Genomic DNA, 17,350 nt, shown 5'->3' on the forward strand with positions numbered 1-17,350 from the left:
TATCTGTTTAACGACATCAAGCAGAGGAATGTTGACTTTCACCTGTTTCAACACCTCTAGAATATCCTGAGAGTTAGAGAGAGGTTTTGGTGAAACCAACCGTTGGGGGAATGGAGCAACTGGCTTCTCTAGAAGTTCCGGTTCCACTTTTTGTGGGGCATCAGTGGATCCATCATTGTTGTCCTCTTCTGGTTCTTGAGGCTTTTCGGGCCTAACCGGAAGAGTTTTATCAATGATCTTCCCACTCCTAAGAGTGGTGATGGATTTAGCATGCCCCATCTGATTTGAAGAGCTGGGATCATTATTCTCGTATTGCGGTTTAGGATTGGGGATAGGTTGTGCAGGAAGCATCCCCTTTTCTATAACCGTCATACAAGAATCTATCCTTTGCATAAAATCTGTGATTCCCCGCATTGCCTGAGCTAGCTCTTGTATGGGATTTTGAACCGGTTCCTCTTGAGGTTTCACTTGATTTGGATTTTGATTGAAGAAACCTGGAGGAGTCGCCGTTTGTCCATTTCTCCAACTGAAGTTTGGATGATTTTTCCAGCCAGGATTGTATGTGTTGGAGTTGGGTCCAGGAAAAGGTCTTTGATAGTTATTTACGGCATTGGCTTGTTCATTCAACACTCCTCGAAAGGCGGGTATTGTAGGACAGTTTTCAATTGTGTGAATGTTGCAATCACAGATGCCGGCCAACAACTTCATTGACCTTATCCTTCTTTCCTTCCATGGCCTCAACTTTCCTTATGAGCGTAGTCACTTTACACTTGAGATCATCCTCTTCTTTCAAGAGATATAATCCACCTTTCTCCTTTGATTGAGTTGGCCTAGACGTGGTGTTCGACTTTGGGTAATAGTCCCAAGATTGTGTTTTTTCAGCCAAACTATCGAGGTAGTCTCATACCTCGTCGATGTCTTTATTAATGAACTCTCCATTACACATTGTCTCGACCATTTGGCGCATGGAAGATGTCAGTCCATCATAGAAAAAATTTGTAATGCGCCACGTTTCAAATCCGTGTTGTGGGCACGAACTGACCAAATCTTTGAACCTTTCCCAACATTGAAAGAATGTTTCATCTTCCTTTTGGGCAAAGTTCATGATCGCTTTTCTGAGGGTAATCGTTTTATGATGTGGGAAGAATTTTTTTATGAATTCCCTCTGCATATCGTTCCATGTGCCAATGGATCTAGGACGCAGTGAATGTAACCACGTCTTAGCTTTCTCTTTTAAGGAAAAAGGAAAGAGTTTCAACCTAATTGTATCCTCAGATACATTAGGAAAACATAATGTAGCTATAATTTCATCGAACTCTTTCAAATGCAAATATGGACTCTCTGATTCAAGTCCATGGAATTTGGGAAGGAGTTGGATAACTCCTGGCTTGATGTCCATTTGTCCTGTGTTTTCAGGAAAAATCATGCATGAGGGCGTACTCACTCCCGCCGGTTGTAGAAAATCTCGTAAAGTACGAGGCGGGGGTGCCTGTTGCACCTCATTCTCATCTTGGGTATCCTCCACCCTGGGTGGAAGTAGAGGAGGTTGGTCTTCAGCCATAACCTCAGTTAACTCAGGGGATTTCGAGCGGTGTCTAATCCTGCGATGGATAGTCAACCCCTCAACCACTCCTCCTTCAGTCAAGAGACGTCGAGTGTTGTCACGGGCCCACTTGGGCATGAAACACTCGCAGCCCTCAGTTAAAAACTTAACCCTAGGAAAGAAAATCTAGAACGAAAGAGAGGGAGAATTGGAAAGGGATTACCAAATTGAAGCTCCTAAGTTAAGGACCTGCAAAATAAAACAAAAATAAGTTAGATTCTATAAAGGAGAGAAACGATACTTTAAAAGAAAAATAACAGTAAAGTAATTTCTAAAAGAAAGTATTCTTTAAAGAAAAATGGAAATTTCTAAAGTAAACTAGGAAAGCCTAAACTAAAAAGTAAATTACTACAAGAAAATTGAAAAATAGATAGTAGGGAAGGAGTGTACCAAAATAGAGATTTCTATCTTAAAGGCCTACAAAATAGGAAGGTTAGTTTCTAAACAAAAATCCTAAAAATAAATTAAGAAACAGAATTAGATTCAAAAAGTGTTAGAATTAGAAAGTTAATAGAACCAAAATAGAAAGTCAATTTCTAAATAACCTAAATTCTAAAAATAACCTATTTCCTACAGAACAGAGGATACTAGAATTAGAAAGTTTCTAAGATCTAAACCCTAATTCTATAAAAAGAAAAAGTAGAGAATTTAGGAAAGAATTACCAATTTAGAGATTTTATGTCAGGATCCTACAAAACAGGAAACAAGTTAGTTCTAAAAATCAAATAGAAAAAATCTAAAACTAAAGTTAATAAAATCCTAATCTTATCCTAATTCTAAAACTAATTAATTTCAGAAAATCGTAACTATCAGTCCCCGGCAACGGCGCCAAAAACTTGTTCACCCCCCAAGTGCAGGGTTGTGATGTAGTAATAAACTCGGTAAGACCGAGGTCGAATCCACAGGGACTGATACCTGTACGTTATCTGAAACCAAGTAGAACTAGAACTAGACTAAGATGTGATCTAAACCAAATAGAATTTAGGAAATAATTGTGGAATAATTATTTAAAACTTTAAGGAATTCAGAGGACGAAAACTAGGGATTCAGAGGATCCACTTGTAGAGATCAGGGAGATCGTATGCCACTATCACAAATTATGAAAATTTACTGAACTGCCATTGATATAGGTTTCAAGAGATGAAAGGTGTATGAATTAGAGTGGATTCCATCACCAAACCATGCCCAGGAGACAAAGCAAACAACAGAATTAATCTAATTATCAATCAATCAACATGCCATGAAGGTCAGGAAGGTACTGTCATCCTACCATGCCCATGGGACAATGATGAACAACAGAGGTTCCTGACTTCATAAACATAAAAAGGAAAGGAATATTCAAAGCCATTGCACGCCCATTGTAATTTCAGTCACAATATGCCATTAAAAACTAAGAAAAATATTCCTTTAATAATCAACTATATCAACTTCAGTTTAGAAATTTAAATTAAAGGCATAAAGTAGGTTCTCCCATCTCGCTACAAGCTTCACCTCTTAGCCCTAGCTAAGAGGAGTAGCCACGCATGGATGGGCTAGATCTCATCAGAAATTTGAGAAGAAAAGCATAATAAAAAGAAAAAAACAAAGAAAAAACCTTCTTTCTTCTCTCCCTGTCTTTCTCTCTCCTGTCAGATCTCCAGCCGTCTGCCCAAGCTCCTTCAATCCCTGATCGTGCACAGCAGCAGCAACTGCTCCACGTTCGGCAGCCAATCCGTTTTCCTTCCCACGTTCTCCACAGCAGCCCCAAAACTCCCTATTTTCTGTTCTTTTCTTTTTTCTCCTCCCTAAAGCAGGTGCGGATGTTTACGCATCAATCACCACAAGACCGTACGCTGGTTCTTCATAGGGCCCATAGTTGCTGTCGATGGACAAATCTACTCCGTCCATTGGATGCGGCTCGAAAATCCAGTCACCTATGTTGATTTTGGCAACGATTTGGAGTGGCCCGCAGATTCTTTCTTAGTGACATCTACCGGGCATTTGAACGGTTGAAAAACCAAACGTCATTGTCTTTTTCAAATCTGTCACCTAGGCGTGAATGAGATGGAATGAGGGACTCTCTTGGGCGGTTTGGATCAAGCATTTGACGTACGGTTGTGGCCCACAGAATTCATCCGCACCTGCGTCATTAGCGCTGCGATGGCTGGTGGGTCCCAGATTGACTTCAGAAGGAAAATCCAATCCGTTCATCACGTTACTCTCGAAAAACTAGCTGAAATAAGGTAATTTTGTATGTCTTTTGGTTCCGCCCATTGAGTCTTTTCTTTCACCGCCCATCCTGCTTTTGATCGCTATGATCTTTCAATTTCTTGCATGATGCCAAAAGGTCCTCTAGGTGAGGTTAATAACCCACTTATCTACACAATGGACGGTCCAGATTGATTATTTGGATGATGAATGGGCCCCACTGAGAAGAACCGGCGGTCCCACGTTCGCCTGCTGTGATGAGGATTCTGTTTTGAGAAGGAGAGTCGGTCAGCGCTTGCTGACCGACTTTTGGTCTTTTGGTGAACGCCCGGTGCACCTATATAATGTGTACATGCACTACCTGTGTGGGTCCCACAGAGATGTTTGTGAGAAATCCAATCCGTCCATCTGGTTCTTCACATGATTTAGGGCGTTGAGACTGAAGATGAGGAGATTCCAGAGATCAGGCGGGCCCCAGATCAGTAATTAGTGGGCTGATCTGCCCGTTGGGCCACTTTCATAGTTATCCAGGGGCTGAAATTTTACATGTACGGTTTATTTATGGTCCTCAAGCCACGTGTGAAGTTTCGAACTGATCAGATGGTGGGAACCCTATGATCTTGTATTTTGAGCACTTTTCAGGCCACTTGAACTTCGATTCCTCGATTTCCGCGGACCCCTGGTGTATAATTTCGTCGCTCTTGGTCTTCTGGAGTCCGTCCCCTGCTTTAGTGTCATCAGATCGGTAAATCCATGCTTTTTAGTGTCCTTTCCCAGTCCAAGCTCATGAAGACGCCCTGCATCACAAATTCAATTAAATTAGGCTATTAAACGGTGTCATGCTTGTAATTTCATGCAATAAATGGGTCTGATATGCAATATTTGACCCTTAACAAGTTACCATTGACTGAAGCTTTGACATCCAACTGATTGCTCCACCCGCTAGTAGAAATGAGTATCCTGAAGTAAACTTCCTGAAATTTATACTGCCTGCGTAGTCGGAATCCACATACCCTACTAATTTTGTTCCTGTCTTCTCAAAAGTTAAGACGTAATCTTTCGTACCTCGAATGTATCGAAGTAGTCATTTCATTACTTCCTAATGTTGCTTATCGGGGTTTGACATGTATCTGCTCACAACACCAATTGCCTATGAAATATCTGGTCTCGTACAGATCATGGCATATATTAAACTGCCAACTGCATTCGAATAAGGCATATGAGACATGATCTGTTTTTCCTCATTTAATTTCGGACATTATTCTGAGGAAAGCTTGAAATGAGCCGTGTGGGGAAAACTCACCGACTTTGCTTGGTCCATCCCATATTTGATCAACACCTTTTCAAGGTATTCTGCCTGTGATAACCAAATATTGATCTTCTTCTTGCCTCTATAAATATCTATATCGAGAACCCTCTTTGGAACCCCCAGATCTTTCATTTCGAATGTCTCTGATAACTGAGTCTTCAATATGTTTATTTCAGATATATCATGACAGGCGATCAATATATCATCAACATTCAATAATAGGATGATGAATTTTTCATAACTCAATGTCTTGTAATAGACACAGTGATTGTATTCACTCCGAGTAAATTTCTAACTCACCATGAAAGAATTGAATTTTTTATACCACTGCCTAAGCAACTGTTTCAGGCTGTACAACGACCTCATTAACCTGGAAACCTTTTTCTCTGCCCCTTTAAATTCTTAGCCCTCTGGTTACTTCATGTAGATCTGCTCTTTCAGTTCCCCGTACAGGAATGCAGTCTTGACATCCATCTGTTCCAGCTCGAGATCATATTAGGCAACCAATGCCAATACGAATCTGATAGACACCTTCTTAACTACCCACGCGAATATCTTTGTGAAGTCGATTCCTTCTCTCTGAGTATAACCCTTCGCTACCAACCTTACTTTATATCTATCATGTTTTCTTTTGAATAACCACTTGTATCCAATCGCTTTTCGGCCTACTGAAAATTTCACCAGCTCCCATGTGTGATTTTTGTGCAATGAATCTATCTCATTATCCATACCCGCCTTCCACTTTTCTACATCAAGCTCATCAAGAGTCTCCTGATTAGTAGACGGGTCCCCCTCATCTATAATGGGGCATATGCAATATTAGAGTCGTCCCTGTATCTTGTCGGTAACCTGCGATCACGCGGTGGATTCCTTCTCACAGGTGGCTGCTCCACCTGATCATGTACCTCTATCTTCACATTTGTCTCTGCCTGAGTATCATCTGTGTCAATCTGGACGTCTACGATCACCCTTTTCGATTCCTCTTGTTCCTCTTGATCATTCTTTCGAAATAGGGAGCTTTCATCAAATCTGACGTCACGACTAGTGATGACCTTGCGTGTGACCTTATCGAATAACCTGTAACCTTTCACACCAACGTCATAGCCAACAAAGATATACTTTTTGGCTCTATGGTCTAGCTTATTTCTCTCAACTGACGGTACATGAGAGTAAGCCTCATAACTAAATATGCATAGATCTGAGTAATCGATTTTCTGACCACTCCATACTTCCTCTGGAATTTTACATTCAATTGTCATTGAAGGAGATCGGTTCACCAAATAACAAGTCGTGTTAACAGCCTCTGTCCATAGGTCCTTGCCCAACGCAGCATTACTCAACATGAATCTAGCCCTCTCCAGGAGAGTCCGATTCATTTGCTTAGCCACACCATTTTGCTCGGGCGTGTGGCACACTGTGTTATACCTGATGATCCCTTCATCCTTATAATAATCATTAAACTCAGTGGAAGTAAATTCTCCACCATTATCAGTCCTTAAAACCTTTATTTTTCACCCTGACTATTTTTTCACCATTGTCTTCCATTGTTTGAATATGATGAAAACTTCGGATTTATGTTTCATGAAGTAAACTCAAACTTTCCTGTAGTAGTCATCAATGAATGAAACAAACCATGACGACCTCCCATTAAAAACTTTTGGCGATGGCCCCAATACGTCTGAGTGCACATAATCAAGCACTCTCTTATATACGTGTTTTCCAGATTTAGAACATAATCTAGATTGTTTACCATATATATAATCCTCGCATATATCTAAATCAGAATTTTTAAAAGCTGGAATCAAACAACGATCGGATAGTACCTTCATGCCCCACTCGCTCATGTGGCCCAGACAAGCATGGCACATACGTAGAGACATGGAGTTTGCAATAGCTGCTACCGCTCCACCTGCTGAAGTGTTCCTGATCAACTTGTAAAGGTTTCCGTGCCTTTGCGCTCCCATAACCATGAGTGCCCCTTTTGAAACTTTAAGGACACCATCAATACCAGTGAACTTGTACCCTATAGCCTCGAGTATACTCAGAGAAATCATATTTTGTTCATATTAGGAACGTGCCTGACATTAGTTAGGGTACGCTCCATCCCATCAAATATCTTGATGCTCACTGTACCAATAGTCACAACATTACAGGCATTATCATTGTCCATAAAAACCTGTCCACCATCGCATTCCTTGTAACTGACGAACCAACTCCGATGAGGAGTCATGTGATATGATGCCCCTGTGTCAAGTATCTACTCGTTTTTATGATTGTCGTGTATGTGACCAATTATGGAAACAGATAGAACATCACCACCACTTATTTCTTCATTAGATTTAACAACATTGGCCTCTTTGGAAGAAGTAGCTGAATTTTCTTTCTTCGCTTTAGGATTTCCACAATCCTTCTTCATGTGTCCAAACAATCCACAATTTCAACACTTTAATTTTCTTTTGCCCTTGTCCTTGGATTTAGATCTAGGTCTGGAAGATCCTATACCTCGCTCAGAATCTCTAACCCTCGTAATCAGTGCATCGGAAGATGTCCCTATGTCGTCATTTAGCTTTCTCATAGCCTTCCCTCGAAGGACTGAAATAACGATGTCAACACTTAGGGTTTTATTTACAGTACACATCATATCCCTGAAAGACTCATATGATGAAGGAAGAGAATTCAACAATATACATGCATGTTCCTCATCTTTGATCACTTCCTCCATATCCAGCAATTTGCACATCAATTTATTAAAGTTGTTGATATGGGCTTCTACATCTCCACCATTTGCCATCTTGAAGGTATAACACTATGGCTTCAAGTGTAGGTGATTTTCAGAGGACTTCTTTACATAGATGTTCTCTAACTTCGCCCACAAACTACACGCAATTTTTTCCCTCAAAACATTATAGAGAACTTCATCCGTGAGACATAAACGATAGAAGTTAAAGTATTACTATCAAGGTTTTCCCATTCATCATCTTTCATGGTAGATTTTCGCTCCACAAGAGCCTTAATCTCGCCTTCCTTAGTTAATAGACTAATCATCTTAACCTTCCATAACTCAAAATTATTTTTGCCTGAGTACTTCTCAATATCAAACTTGCCGTTTCTCATTATTACTAATCCTGCAGATTCAGATATGTGCCCCAACTATTGCTCTGATACTACTTGTTGGGGATTTGTGATACGGAATCACACAGATCTAGATCTAGGATAGCAATCCAAGAGCAACAAGCAATCAGAAGAGAACACAAAGATTTAATGTGGAAAACCCTTTTGGGAAAAAACCACGGCACAAAGCGACAGAAATCCACTATGAAAAGAAATTATAAGAGAGAGGACTTACCCGATTCGAACAATCTCGAATCTTACCCTTGCTACACCCTTTAGAAATCCTAAAACCCTTTTAGGAACCCTTGGAACCCTTTTAGAAAGCTTTAGAAATACTTTAGAATAGCTCTGGAGACCCCTGTTTATAGTTTAGGAAACACCCCTTTCGCACCAACCTTGGAAAAGTCCGGAAACTGCCTCAAATTTACGCAGTCCGTGTAGAATCTGTGTAACCCTTAACGAATCGAAAGAAGGCCTTGACTGGCCGAGCAACTCGCTTGACTAGTCGAGCCTGACCCTCGACTGATCAAGCATCACGGACACCCCAAAAAACGAGCTCGTTAGATTTCGAGTCGAGGCATGCTCTCGACCAGTCGAGCGTCTCCAAAAAACATGTCAGATTTAAGACATAGTTCTGACAACAGTGTCTAGTGTCAACATAAGAAGATAAAACTTTAAGAATAGATTTTTTGTATATGTGAAGGCGAGGAAACTAAGTTTTTTATTTATAAAAATAAAACTTGGAATTGTATAAATAAAAAACTTGAAATTGTTCAACCCTTCATAACTACTCCGCAAGTCTCCTCGCTATAATAGTCTATGTATCTTTTAAATATTATGCATACCTAGTACAATCTAAGTACACCACCCCTTACTAATCTAACTTGGTCATAGCTACTAAGGGCTCACCAATATGCTTAGTCCAAATATCGAATGGTCAATATGTTAGATCAATCTAAACCATTGATTATGTTGGCCCACATAATAGAATTGTTATATCCAACCCATCATAGTTCATTTTTCCTCCAACTGCCAAAATAACCATAGTTATTATGATTGGTCGTTTATAATAAAAGAGGAAAGTATTACAACCCCACGCATGTGAACACATGTATTATAAGCCCACCTACATATTCATGCACTTTATATTCATTGGCTCATCCAATCTAGTTTAATCAAATCCATTGACCTATGATAAAACACCAAGATAGAAAGTGATGTAATAGTTCATGTGAAGAGGGATGCATGTGAACCCTAGCACACCGGTATAAACATAGCACTTAAATCTCGGGAAGTTAGCATTATTTTATTAATTATCCATAAATCTAACTTTAGACTTAGGGTCCGTCCACACATATTATTTAATTTAGTAACTGCAAATACAATGTAAACAGCTTGGCTTACCAAACTATAAAGCAATATTCTCCACTTATATCTAAGTTATTTAGTAATATTCTCTCTCCGTGTGTGGATCCCACACGTTAGTTGTGATGCCCGAATAGCTCAAGATATGACCCATATCATATGTGGGCCATTGGATGAACGGTCGAGATCGTGTGCACGTGTGACATTATGGAGATGGAGTTCCTCGTACCAAACTTAGGTATGTGGGTTTAACACTGGATTAGTTCCAATGATTAAAACACCTCTTGCTTTCGTGAGTTTCATCATGGAATGATGATTTTATTAAATACGTTCGGTGCAAGTGCAACCTTGGTTTCTTCGCTTTATTGTAGGGGAATGCGATAATCTACGCGCGCATGTAATGGACTTCTAGGAGGGTTAATGTGCATTTGGAACTCGTGTGTGGTGATCGAGACCGTTGATTTGGTTTTTACCACGTGGGTGGACCATATTTGAGAGTTGAAGGGAATTTATCTATATGTGCGGCTATCTGATCAAGAGATAATTAAATCAAGAATTCGGAACGGTCCATATTAAACTGCAAAAACTCGGAACTGGTAGGAGTAATCTGGTCACTGAAGCCATCCACTTAGCGTCCTATAAAAATTAACAGTCTAGATCTTCATACACGTGTAATGGTGGGAAGGAAGTGCATGGAAGTTCCGTGATGCGAACTGCATGATGCTTTTTTTTTTTTTTTTGAAGAGAGATACTCTGGTAGAATGTCAGTAATGATACGCATGCATTAGAAATTGCATACGCGGCGTACAATTGATTTAAATAAAATTGCCTGGATTATGTGGTCCAGTCTTATATGTATTATAAATAAAAATAATCAGATTAATTGATTATATTACTATATAATATGTGGACGTTTATTTGACGGTTTAAAATGAAAATAAAAAGATCCAATGGTTCTCTTTCAACAAATAAGCATTCACGAGTCAAAGATTATGATTTATCAACAGTGGTCTCTAAATTTTACTCTTTTTATGACTTTACCTATGCAACGTTCATAATTCCTGAGTGCCTGCGTATTAAGCGCCATACTCCAGAGTATCAAATAACTCTCTTTTGGTGAATGGCTTGAAGGAGCTTCTTTAGGCCCACACGCGCGTACAAATCAGTACATGCACACGCCATAAATTTGCCGTCATGGCGGAGAGATACGAGATCCAATCCGTTCATCATAGTATAAATATTATTTATATAAAATATTCTGAGAATCAAAGTGGTCCACTTTTCACATGGGCCATCATTTACAAGAAAAAAAAAATCTAATGCTGAAAAAGACTTGGATGAAGTATTCGTGTCCGTCCAACTGTTTCTAAAATCCTGAATCCTTTTTACGTCATTTAAATAGTAAAACACACCTAATGAACGGATTAGATGTTCACACGACAGCCACGATGGTATACGTAGTGGCATGTACGTCAGCTTTCTCATACACGCGTTCTGGCCTAGCAAAGTTTCGACTCGGATTCGGTAGCTGGTCGGTGCCGGCGCGGATCGGGTACTACCCCACCAAGACCTAGCTAGAGACGGACGGTGATTTCAGGGTCTCTGTGGGACCCACAGTGATGTATATGGTATATCCACGCCTTCAATATATCTTAAAATATTATTTTAAATCATGAACCCAAAATAAAGGTTAATCGAATTCTCAGGTGGACCACACCAAGTGAAGCAATGGTGATTGAAATCTTACCGTTGAAATATTCCTAGAGCCCACCATGATGTTTATTCGCCATCCAACGTGTTCATAGGGTCACATAAACCTTGATGAAATGAAAAAATAAATATCAACTTGATTTAAAATTTCTATGGCCCCCAACAAGATTTCACCGATGGGCTTTAAATCTCTACTGCTTCATGTGGTGTTGTCCAATTGAGCGTTCTATCTGCATCTTTTTAGTCTCAAGATGTCAAATGATCTTTCAAAATAGATGAACGGCGTAGATCTAACATATAGATCACGGTGGGTACCACAGAGCCCCTGACATGACCATCCATCTCTAGCTGGGCCCGGTGGGGTAGTACCCGATCCGCGCCCGGTCGGTGCTGGAAAAACTTTGTGGGCCCACCATGATGTATGTGTTTTATCCACGCCGTCCATCCATTTTCCAGATCATTTTACGTCATGAACCCAAAACTTACGCAATCCAAATCTTTAAGTGGATCACACCACAGGAAACAATAGTGATTGAACGGCCACCATTAAAAATTTCTTTGGGGCCACAACAGCTTTGGATCAAGCTGATATTCGTTCTTTTCCTTCATCCAGGTCTTTGTGACCTAATAAACAGGTTTGATGACAAAAAAACATTACAGTGGGCCCTACAAAGTCTTTAATCATGGGTGTTCATTCACCACTGTTTCCTGTGTTGTGGTCCACCACATATTTATTTCTGCCTCATTGTTACGGATTATGCACTAAAATGATCTTTAAAAATTTATGGACGGCATGGATAATACACATACATCATGGTGGGTCCCACAGAGCTCCTCCAGCACCGACGTCGGTACTGTAGGGGTACTACCGAATCCGATTCCGCGAAGTTCGGCTGCAAGTATCCCTCAAGTAATAAATGGTGCAGAGCATATGAACCGAGACCGAAACACCACCTTTCCAATCTTGAAACTCACTAAATAACCGTACACGCGTATGTACCATATCCGTACATCGACACCGCATCTGATCGATTCATCATGTGGGGCCCACCCCTCACTCGTAATACAGCCTGTGGTATTCATCTCGTGGTGGACCACAACCAATGAAAAGGACGGATAACAATACTAAGCTTTTCATCCGTCCATTTGATTTCGTGACCAAACAGGTAAGTAGGCCGGCACGTGTCTTGGTCCGTTGAATCTACAACTCACATGGTGGGCTCTACACGTGTATCATATTGGCACGTGGGATTACGTCATTGTGGCCGGCTGCGCATGCGTGTGATATACGTAAAACATTTACACCTGCATCCACACGTGGGTAGTTGTGCTCTGGACACGTGTCCATCAGCACAAATTCCAGTGGAAAAACAGTTCCATGTGCATCGCGACTAATGAACATGAATCACACATTACCAGATGGAGTCCACTTGCGACCACGGTATAACATTAATACAGGACGTCGATTAGGTGGGCCCACCCAGGATAGGCCGGATTCAATGAATTCACTCTCAGTAGATTGTATTCCCATTGATTAGTCACACTCAAAAGGGACGGCTGAAAACCTACAGTGACTGATTCATATTCAATTGAGAAAAATAGACGGTCAAAACCATTACTGACGCGTGATTTCTGGATGATGCTACCAATGCAGAGATTAAGGGGCCTTATCATCCGACAAATGATTACCTGTGGGACCCACTTCGCAACACTCGCACGTGCACGACACATGCCTAGCGAGTACACGTGGGAATAAGTCGTTCCACCGGTTACGTATGATATCGGAGAACAGATACTCGTAAGGACGAAATCAAACACGGCCCTACCTTCGACCGACCTTTGGCATAAATGCTTCTTTTTCTTAATGGGGTGTTATTTTATACTCTGGTTGCGTTTGTAGCTTGATACGCAAGCACTTATGAATGGTACACGTTGCATTTATCAACTCAAATTAAACCGTTTAAACTACGGAGCACACTTTATCTAAGTTACAGAATAAGAGCCAGATTTTTTGAAGCATTCTAACCTTTGATTCATGAACACTTGTTGTTTGAAATATGACCATTGGATATTATTCATTTTCAAACGTCCAATAAATGGACGGAAATATAATAAAGATAGCTATACTTTTTCCCATAATTTGAATGGTTAGTATGAATAAATTGTATCCCACGTATGCAATTTCTCAGTAAGATCTAACTGCCTGTGTATCATCTATCACACTCAGCCAGAGTATCAAAGCACTTCTCTTTTTTGTTTTTTTTCTAAACATGGGGGGCCTTTCTTTGTAAGTTATATGCTCCTTAGTTGCATCTGTTCACTTGGACAGTTCAATCAAAAAATCTGAACGGTCCATTAATTACAAAACACTTTCCATGAACTATTAAGAAAAAAGTAGCACTGGTTTGACGATCCAATCAATCCTTCATTTAGCCTTATTTTTTAAGCCATTATTTTCCCAAGTAGTGGATGCTATGGTTAATGTTGGGCAACAAAAGTGAATATTTAGAATCATGAGCAATCCGTGATGGTCCGATGCAACCAGGAGTACTATAACTTATAAGTGCTCTGTGAGCAGTGGAGCATATATCTTTTGTGAAGAGAAATTTCTCCCTATAGGCTTCATTATTTTGAAAGCCTAACCAAACCTTCAAAATTTTAATTTTTATTTCTAAATATGTGAACTTTTTTGGGACGGACATATTCTTACTTTTTTTGATTTATTCTGTTTATCTGGCTATATCTAAAAATCCATCTTATCTCTTCATTTTTCTTACTAAAATTTCCGATTTAATCTTAAATTTTCAGTTATTGTCATTTTACTTTCATAATATTTATGGGAGTTTTATTAATTGCTTCATATCAGTTGTGTTGATAAATTTATAATCTTTCAAATTTTATCCATAGGTGATTTCTTATTTAAAATTGTGTTTCACTTTATCATACTCTTTTACTTCTTTTTAAACTCATGTTTCATTGAAATAGTAGTTGTGGGCGGATATGAATAAAGAATGAATGTGTTTTTTTCATAAGTAAGATTTGAGGGAATGAATGATGTAATCAATGAGAACTCAATAAATTTCACTGGGTATATTTAAATTGACTAAGTTCTCTTTGAATTTTAATGTATCTGTTGAAATTTAAAAATTCAAAGAGAACTCAAGTTAATTTCACAATATTCTTTAATTTTTTTTTCGCAAAAAGAAATCTACCATGACAAAAGAATAAACTTTAATTTGTATAACGATTTGATAAGAATAATGAATATGTTATTTCGTAAGTAGTATTTGAGAGAATGATTATTGTACTCGACGGAATTGACCAAGTACATTGAAATTCAAAGAGAACTCGATCATTTTCACTACATTTTTAATTTCCTTTTGACCCAAAAAAAAAAAAAAAACTTCAATTTGTATACTGATTCACTAAGAATAATATATATATATATATATATATATATATATATATATATATATATATATATATATGGGAAAAGACACTTTGCGCTCGACCTCACGAGTCCGTCCCATGAGGTCGAGCTGTGTGGGCCCCATCGTGATGTGTTTCGAACATCTACCCCATCAGTCAGATGCACCATTCCATCGTGGGCCTAGGTCTCAAAAATCACGTCAGTCCGTGACTTGTGTGGGCCACACCACATATAGAAGTGGAGAGGGGCCGTGCACCGTTAAAACATTCATAATCATTTTTTGGGCAGATGTGATTTGCAAATCCAGCCCATCCATCATGTGTGTCCCACTTGGATGAGGGTTCAGACCAAGTTTCAGATGCATGCAAATTTTAGGTGGGCCCCACCAAGTGCTTATATATATATTTTAACGGTGTCTTTACATGATTTTAGATGGTATGGCCCACTTGAGTTCCGTATACGGCTGATTTTTGAGATATCCCATAATTTAAAGAGGACCCATTAAATGCACGGTGTTGATGGTCGACATGCATCACAATGGGGCCCACACAGCTCGACCTCACGGGAGCTTATCGTGAGGTCAGGCGCATAGTACCTTTTCCATATATATATATATATATAACTTCAATTTATATAACGATTTGCTAAGAATATTTTATCGTGTTTGTTTATAGTTAATAGCTGAAAGAATCATCGCATGCGGAAATTAATATGTGAAAATAATGGATACAAGTATGCCCAACAAAAGTGAATATTTGGAATCATAAGCAATCCATAATAGTCCCTAGCAAATAGATGGATCAGATTATTTATTCGGCATTTCGTTATATAAATGATCTTAACCATCCATGGTAAAAGCCATCGATCAAATGGTTGGTATTTAGCTTGAATGTTGAACTTAATGAACGGTTGGATCAATGGATCGGACCATGCAAGTATTCCGATGCAACTAGGAGCACTATAACTTATAGTGCTCTGTAAGCATTGGAGCATCTCCCTTTTGCGAATGCATGCGAAAGGCTTCCCCTGATGCTCTGGTAGCGTAGAAAGTTTGATACACAGACACTCAGATATTCTTACGTGGCATGTATTAGCCAACGGATAACCATCCAAATTGTGGGACCCACTGTCGATAGGTCATCAACCTAAATGCAGATTGATTGAAGTTCCCTAACTCTCAATCAATGGCCATCTGGTGGTTGATTGCTGACCATTGACTACTTTTCATTTTAGACGTCCAATCAAATGTCCACCAGTTAGTAAATAGAATCGAACTAGTTTTCATTTACGACCATCTAAAGTGGGACCCACGATTTAGACAGTTTCATTTATGTTACCTTTTAGGCACGCGTGCAATTTCTTAGTGACTGCGTATCATACATCACCGTCTAGCAGAGTATCTGTGATAAAGAAAGAGGATCCAACCGGTACGTCACCATAAGTCTTTTTTATTAGTTCGTGGCTGTTCGTTGGCGCTGGGTGAATCTGGACCATACATTTGGTGGCGATCACTACAGATCAGACTAACTTGGATGATATTAGTGGGAAGATGTGGTTTTCTATCGACGGCCATGAATAGTAAACCCCACCAAATGGACGATCTAGAATCTCTGCTTTTTAACGATTTCCTGCAGTAGATGCACCAAAATCTGATTTCAAGGAATTTGTCGGGATTCCCAATCTGAATGGTTGAATAAAGGCGCGCACCAACTCTCGGTGGGCCCTCTGCATAGGCGTTTCTGCTTTGTCGCGATCGACCACTCTCTGTACAACGCGACTCGCCATCCAAACACGTGGACAGGCCTGTGTTAGACCTCGACCAATAGCACGTGGGTACAGGTGTAAATATGAAACACGTGTACGAGATACGAACATTCATTAGGTTGGAAATAATGACTAAAAGATCAGATCACTATTCAGGTGGGCCACAACGGATAGGTAAATTGACGGTTGAAATTTTATCATTCTAGCCATTCATCGGAAGCGGATTGGCTGGTGTGGGTACGTGTCGTGCGAAGACGAGTGCTGCGGCTCCTCGAGCTCCGTGTTGTACGAACGGTTCAAAGGAGAACAAAGTTACATGGGGCCCAAAACGATGTATTTATTAAATCCACACCGTTCATCCATTTTGTGAGATCATTTTAGTGTATGATCCCAAAAATGATTCATATCAAAAGATTAAGTGGGCCATACCAGAAATAGAAGTGGGGCAATGATTCTCACCGTTAAAACATACGTAGGGCCCACCATAGCGTTTATTTTCCATCCAATCTGTTCATAAGGTCACTCATACTTGGATTAAGAGGAAAAACAAATATCATATTGATCCAAAACTTCTGTGACCCCAAGAGGGTTGTTTCAATGGTAGACGTTCAATCCCCACCGCTTTTTGCAGTGTGGTCCACTTGATCTTTGTATCTGTCTTATTTTTCGGGTCAACCGTTAGGACGAGCTCGCCAAATGAAAGGACGGTTGGGATGTAACACATACCTGATGATGGGAGCCACAGAACTTGGTGACGTCAACACATCAGCCAGATCGGTGATGTGCTACACAGCCAATCCGCATCGATATGCCGTGGCCCACCTGAGATTGGAAATGGCCTGAATTTACGCAGCAGATCTAAAAGGTGATG

At 39.8% G+C, this 17,350-nt stretch overlaps 1 non-coding gene across 1 annotated transcript; it reads left to right on the forward strand.

Annotated features, from left to right (window-relative positions):
• Nucleotides 1-1,016: 1,016 nt before the first annotated feature.
• LOC131250466 (small nucleolar RNA R71) lies at nucleotides 1,017-1,123 on the forward strand. The gene has a single exon (XR_009173392.1). It is a non-coding gene; the product is annotated as a small nucleolar RNA R71 (small nucleolar RNA).
• Nucleotides 1,124-17,350: the final 16,227 nt, after the last annotated feature.

The sequence above is a fragment of the Magnolia sinica genome, chromosome 6, assembly GCF_029962835.1.
Source record: "Magnolia sinica isolate HGM2019 chromosome 6, MsV1, whole genome shotgun sequence".
NCBI classification, from domain to species: domain Eukaryota; kingdom Viridiplantae; phylum Streptophyta; class Magnoliopsida; order Magnoliales; family Magnoliaceae; genus Magnolia; species Magnolia sinica.